General features: G+C 42.6%; 1 protein-coding gene across 3 annotated transcripts in view; it reads left to right on the top strand.

Annotated features, from left to right (window-relative positions):
- RNLS (renalase, FAD dependent amine oxidase) overlaps positions 1-21582 on the top strand; it is a 278209-nt gene that overhangs the window by 8707 nt on the left and 247920 nt on the right. The window lies entirely within an intron of this gene.

The following is a 21582-nucleotide window of genomic DNA, read 5'->3' on the forward strand; positions in this document are numbered from 1 at the left end:
GTCCCGGCCTGCGCCGTCCACCCCAGAGAGCGGGGTTCCTCTCGTGGAGTGTGAATTCAGTATAACTCTCTTAGCATACGGTATATTGTGGATTCTATTGATTTGCATGTTTTAAAAACTGATACTATGGCCTTGTTCGTGATATTAGTCTATGTCAAACTGAAACCCATGGAATTTTTTTTAACCAATAAAAACTTGAACATTTTTCTTACTGCCCTTGCCTTTAAGAAATAAATGTTTTTGATGGACATGCAGTTGCTTGGCCTAAGAGAAGAGCAGTCTCTTGGTGGACATTCTGGAGATAAGAAGATTTTTATGATACAAGAATTAATTACATCGGGCACATGGGTGGCTCAGTCGGTTAAGCGTCTGCCTTCGGCTCAGGTCATGACCTCAGAGTCCTGGGATCGAGTCCCACATTGGGCGCCCTGCTCAGCGGAAATCCTCCCTCTACCCCTCCCCCTGCTTATGCTCTCTCTCTCTCTCTCATTCACTCACTCTCTCAAATAAATAAAATCTTAAAAAGAAAAGTGAAGAATTGATTACATCAACCCCTGGCAAACCTCATCTTGGATTGCTCTTGAGTGTGAATCTCATGTTCTTGCCTGGGCTTGGGACTTGGTGGAGCACCTTTTACCTGGCTTCTCCCCCTCCTTTTTAAATTTTATTCTTATTTTTATTTTTTTTTAGATTTTATTTACTTATTTGAGAGGGAGAGAGAGAGAAAGAGAGAGTGAGTGGGAGGGAGAGGGAGAAACAATCTGAAGTAGACTCCACGCTGAGTGCAAAGCCTGACGCGGGGCTTGATCTCATGACCTTGAGATCATGACCTGATTCGAAACCAAGAGTCGGGCACTCAATTGACTGGACCACCCAGGTGCCCCCTCTCCCTCCTTCTTTTTTTTTTTTTTTTTACAAACAGCTTTGAGATATAATTCACAGACCATACAATTCAACTATTTAAAGTGTACATTTCCATGGTATTGGGTATACTTACCTATATATGCGGTCATCACCACAGTCAACTTAGGAACATTTTCATCACCTTGAAAAGAAACCCCATATCCTAAAGCATTCGACTCCATCCCTCTATCTCTATCTGTATCTCCGTCCTGGCTCTAAGCAAACAGTAATCTACTTTGTGTCTCGATAGATTTCCCTATTTCCTGGATTCTTAAGAAAAGCTGTTCTGTGGCTCTGCCTCCCTGACTTTTCCCTGTCTTCCATCATGTCTGGCTGAGCCTGACACAGCAAAGTCATTGACTTCTAAAAAATACTCAGCTTGCCTTAAAGATTTCCTTTTGCTCCCTTCCTTGAGCTCTTGCTTTGGAGAGATCATATATTCCTTTACTGTTTTCAGGTCATTGCCTCAGTGTTTGTTGGACTAATCTGCTTCCAGCCAAATTTTTCTGAAATGTATTTTTCATCAGCTCATTTGTTAGTTCTGTTACGTTCTGTTGTCTTCCTTATTTTGTCTGCATCGGTCCCTCTCTGATTATTACCCATATTTCCACGGCGCTATTTCTGTCGACTTCATGAAGAATAGTGTTGTCAGAAAAGGCCAGACATTTCAGTAAAAGTATGTTGCTAGTGATCATAACGATTGGATGCTACTGATCATTAATATAATAATATTTTTATTAACATGGAAAGATTCCACAATATTTTTAAATTAGAAAAGGTGTGTAGACGCATCTGTGTTTCTTTTCTATCTACCAAAAATAGTTTGACAGAAACATATTGTTATTGCTTGAAGATGATTTTCATTTTCTTCCTTATAATTTTTTGAATAGTCATAACTTTAAAAATAAGGAGAGTTTACTTTAACTATAAAAAATGATACTGTTGACACCATTTAAAAAAAATATCTGAAAAGGAAATAGAACTTTTCTCCTTTTCCTTTTTATTGGAGGTGTATGGTGGGATATGTAGGCTCTTTATGATGAAAACATTTACAAGGGACACCTGGGTGGCTCAGTCAGTTAAGCATCTGCCTTTGGCTCAGGTCATGGTCCCAGGGTCCTGGGATCGAGCCCCACATTGGGCCTCTGCTCAGCGGGGTGTCTCCTTCCCCTCTCCCCCACCCCTCCCCTCACTCATGCTCTCTCTCTCAAATTAATAAATAAAATCTTAAAAAAAATAAAACATTTACAAATTATTGACTTGGTACGCTTTACTGAGGGTAAGGGTCTTTGGGTTCAAATCAGAATTGGACCCCATACAAATAAGTCTGTGTTTAGTTCACTGTTATGAAGGAAGCCACCCTGGCCATAAAGGGTTAAAACAAAATGTCCAACAATAACCCTTTACCACCTATCGGTCTAAAACAAAGGGATTATTTATTTATTTATTTATTTGAGACGGGGAGAGAGAGTGCAAGTGGAGGGGCAGAGGGAGAGGGAGAGGATCTCAAGCAGACTCCCCACTCAGCCCAGAGCCCGATGGGCTGAGATCATGATCTGAGCCGAAATCAAGAGTCAGACACTCAACCAACTGAGCCACCCAGGCACCCCTAAAACAAAGGGATTAAAAACATCTGCTTTCTCTTTAAATTATAAATCTCAACACTGAGCTCAGTATGAGGATTGTTAATGTCTTCTGTCTGTGTTTTCCGGAGAGACTTGGATACGTGCTTGTTTGATTATTACAGGGTTACATCATAGGTCCCTTGAGGAAGACCTCCATCTACAAAGCCACGTGCTGCCACCTCGTGGACACTCTGTGTATTGCAGTTCTCAGAATTTTTAAATTAGAGCGGACTCTGAAGATGAGGCAATACCGAATATACATAAAACTGTGACTATAATTCACAAAACCCCACAGTGTCACAGGGAAATAAACTTAGGCCCACGATAACTGACTAACCTACCCAGAAGTGTATAGCTAGTCAGTGACAGGCCTTGCCTTCCTACAAACTGTGAGCAGCCCCGAGCCTTTGCTTTCTTTGCATTTCCTTCTCACTCAGTCCTGCTTTTAAATCATGTCTGCGCTCTTGGATCAGTACAAATACCATCTCTCTTTTTTTTTTTAAGGTTTTATTTATTTATTCATGAGAGACAGATAGAGAGAGAGAGGCAGAGGGAGAAGCAGGCTCCCAAGGAGCAGAGAGCCCGATGCGGGGCTCGAACCCAGGACCCTGGGATCATGACCTGAGCCGAAGGCAGACGCCCAACCATCTGAGCCACCCAGGCGCCCACAAATACCATCTCTTATGTGAAAGACTTCCCTGTTGATTACACATGGTCTGGATTTTCCCCTACCCACTGCTTATTTTGCTTTTTACAGAAGACACGGAACTACTTTTTTTTTTTTTTTGATAATTACTTATTTATTACATTATTCCAGGTGGGACCCATTGTAGACAACCTCTTATAATTCATGATTCGCCTCCTGGTTCTATAACTGTGCGCTCTCTATGCATTAATATCACAGGATTATCTCCCTTAATCCTCACGACGATCCTAAGACATTATTATTATGATTATTTCCATTCTTGGTAGTGATGCTCGGATGTGAACCTGTTGGTGAGACTCCAGAGTGCATACTCTTAACTGCTTACACCCAGTTCTCCAGGACATACTTCACCTTAGACCGCCTGTTGCTAATGATTTCCTGTAGGGATGAGTTCGCATAGTGTCCTGCGCACTCCTGATCACCGTGTTTTCTGAACTTGCCTGATGAAGATCGCTAATTAAAAAAATTTAAGAGGTGCTTCTGAGAAGATTTTGATTCCTAGGGTTTGGGTAGGGCCCAGGACTCTGCATCTGTAATCAGCACCCCTCCTGTATACGTCTGGGATTCTGTCTTATTTAACACTCATCGGAGTTCATTGTGACTCCTGTTTTTCAGTGTCTTCTCCACGGAGCCATAAAAACCCACGAGGAAAGCGGTCCCGTGGGCCACTCTGTCCCCACCCAGCATCAAGTACCATGTGACACACAGATGCACACACCACTGGCTGAAGGAACAGCATCTGTTTTATTCCCCAACTTGATTATAAGCTTCTTGTGGTCAGATGACCTTGGAGTCCGCTGGTTCTGGCTTGGTTCCCCGTTTGGGTGCTGGGATAAAAGGGTGAAGCTTGGGTAGACCAGGGAAGACTGGAAGGGACCTCGGGGCTCATTGCTTCTTCCACCCTGACTTTAGAGACGAGGAATTTCAGATGTGATCTGCCTTCTACAAGATCACACAATTTCGTGGGGACCACACAGGAGAAAGTGTGGCTGAGGAAAAGGAGGCACCTTTCAAATATCCTTATTGTCTTGATTTCATGTTTCCTACACATTTATTATTCATTTATTTATTTTTAAATATTTATTTATTTTAGAGAGAGAGAGTGGGGGGGAGGGGCAGAGGGAGAAGGAGAGAGAGAATCCTCAACAGACTCCCCACTGAGCGCAGAGCCTGACACGGGGCTTGATCCCAGGACCCTGAGATCATGACCTCAGCTGAAACCAAGAGTCAGATGCTTAACCAACTGAGCCACCCAGGTGCTCCTGTTTTCACTTTTTTAGAGAGAGAGAAAGAGAATGTGCACTTGCAAGGGCGGGGGCGGGTGGGAGGGGCAGAAGGAGAGAGAGAATCCAAAGTAGGCCTCGTGCTCAGCACAGAGCCCCCGAGGGGCTCGATCCCAAGACAGCGAGATCATGACCTGAGCCAAAACCAAGAGTCAGACAGTTAACCAGTTGAGCCACCCAGGCTCCCCCATGTTTCCTACACATTTAAATAGAACTCCTCATTGGGCTGTAATGGGGCATCTGGGTCTGAATCCATACACGGGGCTGCCCACAGCAGAGGCAGTGGGAAGACTGTGGGGTGAACAGTGTAGAATAAAGTGGGTGGGACGTGGTGAGCGACTCTCAGGCATGAGAAGCACAGAAGGTTCGCTGCGTGCACCATGCTGCCTCCCACATGCCTAGATGGAAGGAACGTGTACGTTAAAGGTCTCCTGATGGATGTGTTTCCTTAATGGTTTGGTATGCTGTCTCCCATCCTTAACACCAGAATGGCCATTTATTTTTTTGAGATAGAAAGGAACGACGAACGAACCAGGTCAGGTACTGGCACCTCGGGGAGCACCCCTCCTCCTCCCCCTTGTATGCTGAGGAGCATTCCCTCCTACTCCCACCAGATGACTGCCCAGAGGTGGGAACCGTGTTCATCTGAGCAGAAACATGGTCAGATAGCCCCGGGGGGGAAACATGCTAGTCCTCCCCTGCCTTGACCCCACGAAACACTGCTAATTTCAGACCGGAGCCCTCAAGCTGCCTAACGTTACAAGAGGTGAATGAATGAAAGCAAACGGTCTACACGGAGCCCATCAGAACGGTCCCTAAGAGGAAGCCGAGGGAGAGGCAGGGACAGTCGTAGAGTTAGTCTTCATCCTTCAGGAATCCGGGTCTACTCCAGGCTCCTGGAATGAACTTACATTCTTCGTGCATTTGCTCCTAAAGCTCCCCTTGCCTGGAACACTGGGACACGTGCTCTGGTCTCCATCCTTCGGGAGCCAGCCCTGGGCCCTTGAGTTCCTGGGCTTCTCTGACAGCTCTGTTCTTCAGGGGAAGCGTCTCAGGACTTCTCCAGCACTGTGTCTTTATACCCATTTAGCTCTTGGCATCGGCTCTCCTGCAGAGGACAGTCAAGAGCACTGATGGAGGGAGCCAGAATTTATAACAGAGCTGTGCCACTCACAGTCTGAGTGATTTGGGGCAAACTACTTAACCTCCCTGAGCTCTTGTATACAAAATGAGGATAACAAACATGATCTACATGTGGGATCATAGTGAAGACTCAGTGAGACACTCTTGAGTACAGACCTTGTCAGGGCACTGAACCCATAGTAAGCACATTGCTGTTATTAATACTCTTGGTGACTTTTTAATGTCTGTGACTTCTTTACCACTAGGGAAAAGGCCTGGGTGTCTGTTTAAGGAGTGGAATGCTTGGTGTTGGGGATTAAGGCAGCCAGACAAATCCCGTGTATCAGTAAGGGTATTGGAAACACAGTGGGCATCATTACTTGGCCCTTGCGCAAAACAACGGCATCTTTGTATCCAGAACACTGTGTGGTCAACTTGCGTTAGAATCTACAACACTAGAGTGCAAAGGGATGTCTGTTTCTTTGTTTCTCTAAGTTTACAAATTACCCTCTCCACCTTCCTGATAGAAAACCCTCCCTCGCGATCATTAGGGCTTCTTCTCTTCCCTTTGGGGTCATGTGGGAATTCCAGGCTTCAGTAGTGCCAGGAACTGGGGAGGCATGGTGCTGAGTGCATAAGATTGCCAGCATTATTGGTGCTCCTCTCCTATGTAGGCTTGGGCCCAGCCTGATCCTCTGACATCAGGCAGCCTGGAAGGACTCAGGGATGCCTCATGGGACAGCCCTGCACTGACCCGGAGGCTCTGCAGGCCCAGAGGCGTGCTCCTCGCACGTTCTGCAGCAAGTTGCCCCCTGGGCAGGGCACGCTAGTGGGAGCCAGGTCTCTACCTGGACAGGAACCACCCCCCCAAACCCCTGCCCCTTAGACATTTGATGTCCAGCCCCTACCTTTCCATTTTCAGGGATCCACCACCTTGATCCACCTTACAATCCTGCAAGAGAAAGATATTTTACTTCCTTCTGGACTGTGTGTGGGGTGAGGGTGGGGGTCATCCCAACCTTTAGAAACACACCACTGAGCATCTCTTCCCTAGATTGGAGGGTGGGGAAGGGAGAGTTGGTTTTCCCTAAATAACTCATCTTGGTAAAGTCTTTAATTTCTGGTTGCTATATGATAGCAAAGATATAATAAAACTATGTAAGATCTCAAGAAGGCAAATTGTAATAACTGAAGATCCCATGTATATATGAATATAGGCTAAAAGAAATGAAAACCTCTTTATGGAGAAGTGTAGGGCTCCACAGCTCTACAATGGCAATAGATATAGGTGTATATTTAATTATAAATTAGGAGAACATAGAATTGCTTTTAAAATTCTAGAATACAACCACCAAACGTGGAACAGCAACCTTGAAGCCTTAAAGTAGATAATTCACTGTGGAGAAGTTTGCCCTCCGACAAAATATTATTTGTTTGACTGAGTCTAAAGGAAATGCTTACTTTGCTTATATTTTAAAAATTATGACTTGTTCACCCAAAATGTAATAGTTTAAAAATTATAGTAAATTCACAGATGGAAGGTTTTTTTGATGAAGTATTAAAGATCTTGGGGGTCCATTTCTAACTTTGTAAAGATTCCCTAGTGAATATCCACTTACTCAATAGTTATCTATGTACCATTCCTCCCCTTTCCCCATGTCGGTGTCCAAGCAAGCAAGCAAAACTCCTCATGCTGTCCCACACTCTCTTCTTCTGTCCCAGCCTCTGGCTACACAGTCTGGCTTCAGATACCCTTACTGTGCACTTCAGGTATATGGAATTGCTCAGGATATATTTTTAGTATATCTATCAATACACCTAATATTTCTGTTCTTTGGGTTTACCTTGATGTGTTAAACCAGTTTGATGGACATGTAGGAAGTTTCCAGTTTTACAAAATTTCACAGAATGCTCCCAAAATGTTGATAAGTGCAAATCTGAAACAAAGATTTTCTCCACTAAATTCCTTTCCTCATGGAAACAGTTAATTTTAACAGAGTAGAGTAAGGCCCTCTTGATGGTTTTTGTTCTAAGTTTTCTTGGCTAATCTATGTTTTATTTCTGTGTGCTTTAGAATCAGTTTTCATTAAAAAACTCCTGTTGGAATACTGATTGGAATTACATTGAACTTAAGCATTAATTTAGGGAGGAAGGACACTGTTACAATAGTGCATCTTTCTATCCAAAAGAACACACAAAAAAACAAAAAACAACAGCAAAAACAAAACAGTTCTCTAGGAATTTTCATGCCCTTCAGTAAAATTCTGTAGCTTTTAAGATCTTATATATTTATTATTAGGATTATTATCTGTGAATAATATCATTTTTGTTTTATGTTTACTTAGGTTTTTTCAGAGGAAACCACCTAGTTGTTTTTAAATCTACTGTGAAAGATCTGTTTCTTTTGATAGTGGAGTTAAACCCTTTTATGTTTATTGGGGTAAATAGCGTGTTGCTTTTATCTTTTCCACTGATGTCTGTTATTTATTTTATTTGTTTTTTTTCCCACTTTTTTTCCATTTTCTTCTTTTCACCAATTTTATCCAGTATCCCTTTTCCCTTTCTCACACTGTTTATTTATAGGATCTACAGTGCTTTGTCATTCCATGAATGCTTATCTTTTTATCCTTTACAAACATGTTTAAACCTATTTCATCTCCTTCCTATTCCTTTCTGCCTTATTCCACAAATAATTTTTGAATGCCTACTGTATTAGATGTTGTTGGGTAAAGTAAAAAAATTAAGTAGTCTTGCCCTTCTCCCAAAATATTTCTTTATCACTTTAAATGACAAAGCTGATCAGTAATCTTACAACAAATGAAACAATCAGAGGTTGAAAATAATTCATTCCCTGCCCTGTCCGCCCTTCCTGCTCCCCAGAGGTAATTGATGTTAGTGGTGTGGTGAGTGTCCCGGGGTGCCTTCTAAATGTATTGTTTTGAAATTGGCTCTTTAAATTGACATTTCTTCAGGGGTGTCTGACTCTTGATTTCAGCTCAGGTCATGATCTCGGGGTCCTGAGATTGAGCTCCATGTTGGGCTCTGTGCTCAGTAGGGAGTCTGCTTGAGATTCTCTCTTTCCCTCTGCCTCTGCCCCTCCGGACCCACTCATGTGCGTGTGCGTGCGCACTCTCTCTCTCTCTTTCAAAATAAATAAATAAAATCTTTTTAAAAATTTGATATTTCCACAGATAAACACATCTTATTTATTTCTATTTAATGGCTGCATAATCTTCTATAGTTTGGAAGTCCTAGAATTTAATTTTTCATCCCGTATTGTATATTGATGGACATTCATGTGGTTTCCAGTTTTTTTCTGTTTATTCCTGTTTATTGCTCTATTGAGTGATAAAGTGCCAAAATTGCAATTTTGGGCTCGAAAGATCTGTACATTTTAACAGATATTGCCATATTACTTTCTAAAAATTTTATAATGATGTGCATTCTTAATGTTTGAGAATGTCTGCTTTTCTATATACTTGTTAGCAGTGGATGTTTTTAATTTTTTATTAATCTTTTAAGATTTCTGCCATAGTGATAAGTGAAAACAGGTACATTATTCTTATTTTAATTTGCATTTCCCTTGAAATTGCATTTCACTTGAAAATGAGATTGAGCCTCTTTTTATGTTTATTGGTCATTTAGATTCCCCTCTTGTGAATATCCTGGTCATCTCTTATGTTTTTCTAGTGGGCTATTTGTCTCTTAGGAGCATTTCATATATAAAAGATATTAATGTTTTTCATGTGGTATCACAAATATTTCCCAGACTATCATTTATTTGTCTTTTGCTTTTTAAAAATGTCATTTGCCATAATAATTTCTTAAGATTTTTATTTAGTTAAGCATGTTTATCTTGTATGGATGCTGGATTTCCTGACTTATTATTTCCCTCACTCTGAAGTCCTGTAAATATTCTAAATTGTATTTTAATACTTTTAATTCTCATGCTTTACATTTAAATCTTTATCTGTAATATGTGTTTTATAAAGTATGAGATAGGGCGCCTGCGCGGCTCAGTTGGTTGGGTGACTGCCTTCGGCTCAGGTCATGATCCTGGAGTCCCGGGATCGAGTCCTGCATTGGGCTCCCTGCTCAGTGGGGAGTCTGCTTCTCCCCCTGACCCTCCCCGCTCTCATGCTCTCTCTCTCTATCTCATTCTCTCTCTCAAATAAATAAATAAAATCTTAAAAAAAAAAAAAAATGAAGTATGAGATAAAGATTGGGCTTTGTGGGGCTTCCCCCCCATAGAAATACCGATTTTATCAACATCATAAGATTTATTTTTCCCACTACATTGAAATGCCTTATTTGCCATATGTTAAGTTCCATATATACTTACATTTGTTTCTGGATATCTGTGTTGTTCCATTTATTTATTCCTGTGTCAATGCCATCACTCTTTGATTTACAGTCCCTTTGTGGTTGTAAGTCATTTTTAGGGAGTCTGAGCAGTATGTGTGGGGTGTAAGCATGAGAAAGCTTGATTGTCCCCTGGAACGGCCCTCAGACTCTCCCGTGTGAACTTTACGTCATTCCACAGAGGAAGGGCCTGAATGGCGTCTTGGTCATTTGGGACAACTTTCTAGTGACCCTTGGCTGATGGAATAGTCTCATGCTGGTTTGTAAGGCTTGGTCGTGGTTATTTTAGTCTCGATTCAGAGCTCATTCGCTCCATCCCTAATGCCAGGCAGGCCTGTCTGGTACCAAGGGCTGGTGGCAGAATGGATCTAGGGTCTGATTTTGAATATCCGCCCACTCCTTCCTTTAGACTCTCCCGGGACCAGCTGCTTGGTGCTGGTAGGCGGGGGGCCTTGGCTTGCCTGGAGTTCGTGCCTGTTGTCTGCGCTTGGTGATGGGTCTGCATGTAGACAAGGTGGGGTGTGTTTTCTTGGCCCAGAGGGCAGATTTCAGCTTCATACCGAACCTTTCCAGGCTGTTTCCCCAGGGCTAGAGGCAGCGATGTCTCTCCCAGGCAGCTCCACCAGCTGAGCTTCGCCTGAGCCCCTGTGGGGTCTGCCCTTCAGCAAGTACCTGGTTAGAAAACAGGGCCCCTCCTTCTTGGAGCTCCCTCTCCAGGTAGTGTTTCTGGATCATTCTCTGGGGGGGCTCCCAGGGTTTGGAGGAAGAGCTCTCCGGGAATATTGGCATTCCCATAAAGCTGAGCTTTGGCATTTCACATCCTGTTGAATTTTCTCTCTTTACTGACTGGGCAGTGGGGCTCAGAGTAGCAAGGCCAACTCTTGGTGATTTCTCAGAACTCGCTGGGGACAGTTGGCTAAGTCCTTTTCCTGGTGGCCTCTGGAACTTGAAATGTAACATTATGAGTGCTTTTTGTCCCCAGCTTCACAGAGAGCCAGGGCAACGGGGAGACCTGCTGTTGCAGTTTTAACACCTGGAAGGCAAGAATTTCCTTCCCACGCCTCTATGAATATATCCCAATTTAATCATAAGCATGCACCCATCAGGAAAGTTGACTTGTTAGCCTCCTGTTCATCCTCCCAATTTGAAGCAAAACTACTTCCTCGGGGTGTCTTCCTGACCTTCAAGACCAGGCCATTTCTCCTACCAAATGTAATCCCAGTTTTCTGTGCCTCAGATGCTTAGCACTCACTACAACTGTAATTAACTAATGACTTAATCCACTGCGTGATGTGTGTCTTTCCTGGAGGAACAGAAAGTACACGAAGACAGGAACTTTTTCCGACTTACCTGTTCCTGCTTTCCTAGGATCCCCTCACCTGTGGTCGGCTCTCAGTCTCTGTTTACTGAACGAATGAATGCATGAATGAATGGCACGATCTGAAGTATGTCTTGAAGAACAGGCAGAGGAACAGGAAGGGAATGCTTTGGAGAAGAAAAAAGGTCTTAGCAAAAAGCTGGAAGTAGAGGTGCTTATCTTATATTTTGGGGTCTGAAAATAGACTGGCTTGGTGAGAGTGAAGGCTTTGTGGTGGGGAATTTAGGGAGATAAAGCTGGAAATGTGGATTTGGGGCAGAGTGTGGTGACCTTCCAATGTGAACATCCATTGAACAGAAGTCCTAGTTCATCAGAAATATAGAATCTACCTTTTAAAACCTGACTGGGTACATTGAAAATAAATAAATTTACCTAATTGGATTGGGAGGAAGAAAACATTTGCGGGACTTGGGGGAATGTTGTTCGAAAGGCTTTTCATCCTGACAGACTCACTCTCCTTAAATAGACGCTTAGCATTTCAGTAAACCGAACTGTAAAAATACATAATCTCGGAACCTATCGTGTACTATAGAATAAAATGATAAATACTGCTCACCACGGACACCTTCATCTCCTCCTACGACTGCTAGAATCTCCCATTATCCTTGATGGAAAAATGAGAGCCAATTCCTTTTTGCTAAAAGAAGTTTAAATTCCTCATTTTTCTCTGACATTTTGGTGAAAAGATTTTGATTAAAAGCACAGGAAACACAGGTCCTTTATTCATCAAGTAACATGCTTCATTGCTTTTTCCAGCAGACCGTCTCCATAGGAGGGGAGATAATTCAGTTTCGAAGCGTCCTCAGATATAGCTGCTCTGTTGGGCTACCTGCAAGCTTATGAACTGAGATCTCAATTTTTAGAAAAACCAGTTATTACTATTAAATTCCTTTTATTTGTTACATCTCGATCTTTACCTTTTATATCTACCTCATCTACTTGTTTTTCTTTATTATTATCTACAAAGTACTGGAGAGTGGGACTTGGTTCTGGTTGATGTTTCCTTCTCTTTCTTAGTGCCCAAGAGGCAACCCAATCTAATCTTTGCTGTTCTCCAGAAACCCAGCAGGCAGCAGAAATGACAAGAGTTCTGCACCCATCGTGGAGTCTAGAGCCATCTGGCACCGCTCCTTCTTGCTCTGATTGCCCACTTTAGGAGACAGCGAGCTTCCCTCCTTCCATATGCGTCCCTCTGGGGAATGACTTATTGAAAAGTAAGAGGGGATCTGGAAGATGATGAGAACCGGGATCGAAAGCAGTTTGTCCTTATTATGTCAACCACTTTGCCTTCACTGTATCATTTACTCTTCACAATTGCCTCGTGAGTATTTTACCCCCATTTTATAGTAGAGGAAAGTGAGACTCCAAGAGGTTACGTTGACCTGCCTGAGGTCACAACTGTTGTGGTGCTGTTGGGTGGCAATCTGGAATCCAGTCTTCTCCAGGCTCTGGTGACGGAGGCCTTGTACCTCTTGGCCCCTGTACGCAGCACTGGTGAATGTGATCTCCCCACACTTAATATAAATGCGTCAATGATGTTAATATTTGGGCCCCTTTGTTCTTGGACATGCTGTCAATAGCTATGTGATATCTGAAACGAGCCCACCAGGTTGCTACTTGAACACAAGAAAAGATCCCTTCCTAAATTGGCCTTCCAATGACTGGGCGCTTCCTTCAGGACTCGGAACTCTCCTTTCCATTCAGAGTTCTTCGAAAACAGAAAGGCTTTAAAAGGAGAAGTCACAACTAGATATGGGGTGAGATGAAAGAGCCGAGAGCTGTAATTTATTGAGTTGCGTCATTATCATAACCGACTTGGTCACCAAGTGACTTGAATGAAACCTTTTCCCTTCTGGGCTGGCAAAGGCATTTGGAAGAGAGAAGAAATTTGAGAACCGAGATTTTTAGCTTTCTAGCAGCAGTCTCTGAAGATTCAGGTAAAATGTGCTACATGCAAAGAAGGAAGTATCACCGCCATCAACTACTAATGTGGAAGTAAGGAACTGTAAACATTAAGATTGAAAGAGAGGAAGGGAAAGATGGAAATGAAGGAACACCAGCATTCTGCATGGATACACTTTCTCCCAAACAAGAGTTTTTCTTTTTCACAAACGGATCTCATGTAAGAAGTTTCTTATTTGTTGGACCAGATTTACAAGACATGGCTCAATGCCGACTGGACATTTGGATCCTCTGTTATTCTTCTGAAGTGCTATTTCCAGAGTCTGACATTTTCTCATTTTGACTTGAATGTTTGTTTCTAGAAAACAATGAGGGAGATCATCTAAAAAAGCATCTCGTGTTTACCAGTATAGAAGTCTCTGTTGGTTTGAGGAAACTATTTAAATGTTTGCCTCTCCTAAAACTTCCATGACATAACAGCCAAGGAAAACCACTCTGGCCAAAGCAGAGTTTGCCATTTCTGTGAGTTGTTAGATTTTTTTTTTTCATCTTACAGTTTTATTTGCCACAGGCCAATGAGATGATATTTTATTTCAGGAAGGGAAAATAAAATCCAGTTTTATTTGTTAAAAAATGGTAGTTGTAGTCTTTTATTTAGATGTTGAAATCAGGTTTATCATTGTACAGATATTTACTGAAGTCTCACTATGTGGTAGAAACTGTCTGGATGCTTGGAACAGCAGTGAACTGAACAATAAAAGCCTCTGGGAACTCTTATTCCAGTGGAAGGGGACAGAATATCCTATAATATTCTGTTCCAGGGGGAGGAGGAGGAGAAATAAAGAAATACCTAGGAGAGATAATAGTAAGTGCTGGGAAGGAAAATGAAGCAGGATAGGGAGATTAAAAGTGACAAGGGGTACTTTTGTACGCAGCGTGAGCAGCTCTGTGACAACAGGAGGTGCGAGCAGCAGAGACCTGAAGGTGGTAAAAGTGGGAACCATGGCAGTATCTGGAGGAATATCCAAGCAGAAACGGCGGCATGTAGAAAAGCCCAAAGAATGAGCAGTCCCTCAAGGAGGCCAGTGTGGCCGGTGCATAGTCACAAGGAGGGCCAGTGGTAGGAGATGAGGGCAGACAGAAGCAAGGCCTAGCTGTGGAGGGCTTTGTCCTCTGATAAAGACATTGGCTTTACTCTACAAGACACAGAAGGCCATCGAAGGCATGATGTGATCTGACTTAGATTAAGGAGGCGTTCTCCTGCCCTTGTGTGGAAGTTAGACTGTCAGAGGACTGACCTGACCAGACGGACTGATACTATAAAAATACAGGCCAGAAATGCAGGCGGCTTGGACTAGAGCGGTATTGATGGTGTGTCCAAGGGTGGTTGCAATCCAAATGTACAAGAAGCCCTAGTTTTTGCATCTGCTCCCGATATCAGATCTCAAGGGTTCAGACAGGGAGAAAAATCACACACTCATTAACGGTGCCAAGAAAGTGTTTGAAGAAAGAGGAAGTAGTCATCTATGCCAAATGCTGCCCACAGTTTCGTTTAAGAATTGGCCATTGGATTTGGGAATATGGCGGGACAGGGGTGACACTGACAATAGCTTCTCTGGGGTACTGGGAATGAAGAACAGATGGAAGAAAGCTTGAGAAAAAACAGGAAGAGAAGACACTGAGATTGTAGGTTTAGACCAGTGTTTGTCATTCTTATGTTTATTATTACCTCTCTAAGGAGCTTTTTTAGACACTTTTTTCTAATTGTTCTTCCCTCACCCTGAGGAAATTCTGATACCACTGATATGTTCTGTATTTGTTACATATTGTATGTACATGTATTTGCTTTATGCATAAAAAGTAAGAATTTTTCACCCGGCAAAAATGGGTTTTTGCCCACTGAGGGCAGTATCACCCCTGTTGGGAATGGAATGGTTCAGACAGTTCTTTAGATGGGTTTTTCTTTTGTTGGGGGAGGCAAGGAATTGGACTGGAGGCTAGAGAAGGAGGTTGCATTGTGTCTTTATTGTTTTGTATTTTTAAGATGGGATATGTTATACCATGTTTGTGTGCTGATGGAAAGAATCTAGTAGGAAGGGGAAAGCTGATGAAGAACCAGGTCGGACAGTTCTGTAACCCAGGGTCTTCAGTAGGAGCTAGAGGACAGGGCCTTTGATGAGGGCCTGACAGGTCTCCTGATAGAGCAGGGACGCACAGCGGCTGAGCACAGGTGGGGCTGGGATGCTGTCTTTGAAGGTGAGCCTGTGGTCTGGTTGATGTGTTTTCTCAGTGGAACAAGGAGCCAGATCATCAGCTGAGATGGAGGAGGGGCAAGAGATTTCGAAGGTTTAAAGGGGGAGCAGAGGAGTAATACCGTCATTTGGGGAGTGAACTGAGTAGAACATAGTAGGCCAGCTAAGCAGTGCTAAGAGCCACTGGAAGTCAGTGGTTGCCAGCTGAAGATGAGACCAGTCAGTATGTTTTTCATGTTCTCCCCTAACTGCCTTAGAGATTTCAAGTATTTGAGTCAATGAATAAATGAATAAAGTGAGCTAATACTGAGTTTATGCTGCATGCTACCTAAGATTTTTTTTCAGTTTAGCACTTACATGGGTTTTTTTTTTTTAAGATTTTATTTATTTTTTTATTTAGAGAGACCGTGCATGTGAGTGGGGGGGCGGTTGTCGAGGGAGGGGCAGAGGGAGAGAGAATCTCAAGCAGACTCCACACTGAGTGCGGAGCCCAGTGCAGGGCTTGATCTCACGACCCTGAGAGGTCGTGACCTGAGCTGAAGTCAAAGAGTCAGAAGCTTAACCGACTGAGCCACCCAGGCACACGGTACCACTTAGATGTTTTTAACTGGGATGTTTTATGCTTGATTTTGTTAAAATTGAGGACTTCAGATAAGAACATAGAATTGCACACCCTAGTTCGGCTCTTCTGATCAAAGTAACTAAAATGAACATGGATTTTTAGTGCCTTTGTTTTGGTTGATGCTGCTGCTGAATTAGGGAAGAGGAGGTAAAAATGACCAATAGTTTCGAATCTTTATCTATATACGTTATTTTCATTAAAAAGGAAACTAGAAGTACATGGTAGTTTTCTTTGAGGATGTGGTAGTCATTCTGTAGAAATATCTGAAGTTCTGAACTGTGCCTATTCATTCATCCATTTATTCATTCCCCAAGGATTTTTCTCAGCTTCTCCTCTCTTATCAGGCACAAAAAGACAAAGCTGAGTCTGACATGATTCCTACCCTGGAGTACCTTACAGGCATCTGACGTTGCACTGCCCTTAGAAGTGAAATGTTTATCCTTCACTCTCGAGTATCTAAAATTAGGCGCACACTAATACACGTAAGGAGCATGGTTCCTATGCGGCACTACACCAAATGTGCACTGATAAAGAGAATGTTGTGAAATTTGTAAAATAAAAAATTCACACACCTTAGTAAATTCAATCCATTATATCCAAAATCTTCGTGGTAGATTCTCTGCGCTTCCAACACGGAACAGTATGCTCATAGAGACTGCTTTGTCATGAATACAATGGTGTGTTTCACAGAATCGTAACTAGAGATGATTAATTCTTAAAGAATTAGTAATTCTTAAGGTTGGTACATGTCCCTCGTTCAAGACTAGTTGGTGCTTCCAAGAGTTAACAGCCACATAAATCCAGCCCGTGATTCATCCTCAGGCCGAGGGCAAGGCTGGCACTCACGGGCTGCAGGGCACACAATGAACAGCAGGGGGCAGTGTTTAAATGCTGTTCGGGAAGTCAGTGCCGCGGGCCTCAGACAATTCAGAACACTTCCCAGTGATGATTGCAAATGCACCCCGGGATTATATTTTTCTTTTATATTGCTATGTGTCATGCTTTGTTTGCCAAACAGAATATAGAAAATGAATAGGCAGTTTTCTGGCACAGTTCTTAGTAGATAAATTGTCAGAATGAACTCCATTGCTTAAGAGAAGCATAAACACAGTTCAGTCACTGGATGTGGCTGTGGGGAATTTGGGTTTGGCCAAAGTGATATTTTCTTTGAAAATTCTGTGAGACCGCGGTTCTCTTTGTTTTCATAATGATTCCACTCCACCCCCCAAAAGAGCAAGCTATCAGATTACCGAGGTTCCACTTGTATGCGTGTGGCTGCACATATCTGACAAGATTGTGAATTCATTTTGCCATGACTTGTAAGTTATAGATATTATTTGAATAAAAGGAAACTAAGCTGGGGCACTTGGCTGGTTCAGTCTGTGGAGTGAGCGACTCTGGATCTCGGGGTTGTGGGTTCGAGCCCCATGTTGGGCATAGAGATTACTTAAAAAAAAAAAAAAGAAAGAAAGAAAACTAAGCTTTTGATTCACTTTTACAACTTTCATGGAGAATTTTGTCCATATAGCACATACAACAGAGTGTATTTAAGCCGTCCCCCAAATACAGATGTGTGTGTATGTTCGTGTGTGTGTGTGGGGGCGCAAGCGTGGATCCTCTTCATCGTCCTTTACATTTTATGGTAACACCACTCTTGGTGACTGAAACCTTTACGTGATAATATACTGGTGGAAAAGCTCTGTGAACATAGTCATTATCAGGCAGTAGGTAGATGAAGATGTTGTTAGTCTGTAACTGCTGTCCTTCATGAACTTGTTCACTAGTCCTCCACCTTTTATATTTATTATTCATTGGAAAGACTTCGCTTTGAGAGGATGTGATTCCTTATTGCCCACATTGCCAATCGCATTCCAGTTAATTATAATCCGCGTACATCTACTGAGCACTCACTGTAATCCAGGAATTGTCCCGGACTCTGAGTTCGCATAGGCTGCGGAGCCCTCGCCCTGGTTCTTCAGGAGCTCGGAGTGGGAACATTGGTCTCTGTTGGACTTCTCTTCCAGTCCTTCTGAAATGTGTTGTTTTGTGTGTAGCTGGGCTGTGGGCAACGTCTGGTCGTTTCCTCCGCCCTTCTTCCTCGTCTTGGCTCTGCTGCTTGTTAGCTGGGTGACCTCGGGCACACGACTAAACCTCCCCGAATCCCCGATTTCTCTTCTGTACGGTTGAGATGACAGTTCCAATCCCACCAGGGCATTCATTTAGGAAGAGTAAATGAGATCGTGTATTAAAGCACCGCGTATGCTGCTGGTGCATGATCAGGGGTCAGTGGAAGAAGCTCTGTTGCCTTTTCCCTTGGTGTTGGGCTCGTGGCTGGTGCTGACGGCCACAAAGGTTGCATCCACTTTCATTCCCTTGCTGCCGATCCATTCTTCACGCAAGTGGCTAGTTGGGAACTTAGAAGCAGAGTGCCTGCAGTGGCTCCAATTCAGGAGCCACTTTTATGGGCCAGGTATTTTACATGACTATAGTCCTTGAAATGACCCGGTATTGTTATTACCCTCACCATGGGGGGGGGGGGGAGACTCAGGAGATAATAATCACTGTCTACAGCTGAGGCCCTACCTACTAGAAGAACCAGAGTACGATCTCTAAAGCCTGTCACCTTTTTACTGCCACACAATGTTTCCGAGGTCCCCTCTAATTCTAAATGCTCTAATTTTTTTTTTTTTTAAATGAGTGTGTTATAATCACAAGCAGTAGAGTTTCATTTGAGCACAGGCTCAAAGGCTCAAAAGCCGGATGCCTGATGATGTCATTAACAAGCTAAGATGTAGAGATCTGCATTTTTATAAATAAGTGTGACTATTAGTCCACGGACAGACCAGAGTTACCCAAATAGTTCTTGGTTCTTGCCATCTGCATCGGTTGATTTTTCCGTATCAACCGAAAGTCGAATTATTTTTAAAGGGGGTGGGGGAGGGAGTGCATTTCTTCTTTAGACTTTTGGAAATATTTTAAAATTTTTGATAAAAGTTTATCACTTTGATTTTTTAAAAAGACTATTTATTTATTTATTTATTTATTTTTAAGATTTTATTTATTTATTTACTTGAGAGAGAGAGAAACAGCATGAGAGGGGATAGGGTCAGAGGGAGAAGCAGGCTCTCCGCCGAGCCGGGAGCCCAATGTGGGACTCGATCCCAGGACTCCGGGATCATGACCTGAGCTGAAGGCAGTCGCTTAACCAACTGAGCCACCCAGGCGCCCAAAGACTATTTATTTGAGAGAGAGCAAGAGAGATCACAGAGGGAGAAGGGAGAGCAGGCTCTCTGCTGAGCAGGGAGCCCATTGTGGGGCTCAATCCCAGGACCCCGAGATCATGACCTGAGCTGAAGGCAGACGCTTAAGCGACTGAGCCACCCAGGTGCCTCTATCACTTAGATTTTTAATAAAAGGGTTGTTTTGGTATCATGACTTCCCTTTAATCATAAGTAGTAAACTTTGAAAATCTGTGTTTGCTTTGGTGGAGTAGTTCTCTGTCTTTACCTTGTATGTATGTCTCGGTCCCTGGTAACCTGAGGACATCAGCCATAAAGAGATGAAACAATTAAGGAGATGGACAGCTGACCCAAGTGGCTCAATTGCTCAGCCATTGCCCTTTGAGTTCAGTGTAGCAAGGGTCCTCGACTTGAGAAAGAGGACCTTGCGGGTATGTATTTTCTGCAAAGAAACTGAACAAACTATTAAATTAGAATAATTACAATTCTATGTAGAATTCTCTGTATCAACTTCTAAATGGTTACCTTGGGCAAATGCCAGTCTATCTGGACTTCATGTTCCTCCTCTGTAAAATGAGACCGTTGACTTCTAGGTCTCCAAAGGTCCTTCCACATCTAAAATTTAGTCTACAATCTATTCTGAAATGATTCTGCAAAAAGGCAGTTGTGTGTGTGTAACTGCTGCTTGAAATGTGAGTTCCTTGAATGTCACTTCATAGGACATAGATGTTAGAAAGTGTGTTTATAAAATGTTAAAGTGGGTGAGTGAGAGAGAAATATTTCAACCTTGTTTACAAACACCTTGGTTAGCAAGCTTGCACCTTTCTTGAATACATTAGATTTGGGGGGAGGAAAGAACAAGGCTGCTCATATTCAAACCAAGATTCAAATTTTTTTAAAAAAATTGGGGCACCTGGGTGGCTCTGTTGATTAAGCATCCGACTCTTGATTTCGGCTCATGTCATGATCTCAGGGTCATGAGACTGAGCCTCGCATTGGGATGTGTGTTGGGCGTGGAGTCTGCTTGAGATTCTTTCTCTCCCTCTGCCCCTTCCCCCCTGCCCCCAAGCTCGCTCTCTCAAAAAAAAAAAAAAAAAAAAAGCTTAACTTCTCTCTTTCATCCACTAAGCTTGAGTTCCTTGAGTCTTACTCTAACTCTGCCACCTTCCACTGTAATATTTCTGGAATGAGTGTATTATAAATTGAGTGATGAGATCCCCAGTGTACTTGATTACACATTGTGGGACAACTACGAGAAAGTAAGTCTTCTTCAATCTGTACTCTTTTTAGCCTCCACTGTCCCATCACCTGCTAGCTACTTATGGTGTGTTGAAGGAAGAAAAATCAGTTACCCAAAGAAAGAAGATCTTCCTCTTAGCCTGTTCCTCACTGAACTCTCTTTAGAGAAAAGCAAATGACTGTTTTTGATGGCTAGCTGAATGATTTTTTTGAAGTTTTACAAACATAAATAAATAATCTTTATTTCTATAAAGCAGTTCTACTTGTACAATAGGACCACTGAATGGAATATAGCGGGAATTTGGGTAGATCCTTTTCTCCATTTGCCAAAAGTATGTTTAAAGCAACAATAAAACCTAGCAACAACCAAAAGAAAAGGAAGTTTGGGGATTATGTGGGTGGATGAGTGGATAGGTGGGTAGGTGTCGGTGTGAGCGTGGATATTGTATTGAAGGAGGAATGGAATTTAAAGTCATAATTATTGGTATATATTCTGAAGCAACTTACGGGTTTAACACTGAGTCCTACAGTAGTAAGTTTCAATATTATTTGTTTTAAATCTGATAATGTTTTATACATGGAGAAGTTTAAAAACTGGGTTTCAATTTGTGAATGTAGGAAAAGAAAAAGATGAAAGCACTTCCTTCTCTGGGCGAGAGGGTTGGGGTAAACGAGTCTGAGGTTCTTGATGAAGCAAATGTTCGCTGATTTTGTACATCAGCCCATCAGTCTGATACCAACACTGGTGTCTGATACCCGATCCCAATGCTTTCTAGGTCGACCCCCTAGTCGTATTTCTCCTACACTGCTCTTCCCCTGCTCTTTCACTCCCTCCTGTTTATCTCTTCGAAACAAAAATACTTTATTTTTTTTACTTTCCCCTTTTGTAGCTTGTCTTATGAAACAAACGTAAAATCATAAGCAAATTGGATATGTTTCCGACTTACGT

The sequence above is a fragment of the Mirounga leonina genome, unplaced genomic scaffold, assembly GCF_011800145.1.
Source record: "Mirounga leonina isolate KUSES-001 unplaced genomic scaffold, KU_Mleo_1.0 Mir_152, whole genome shotgun sequence".
NCBI lineage: Eukaryota > Metazoa > Chordata > Mammalia > Carnivora > Phocidae > Mirounga > Mirounga leonina.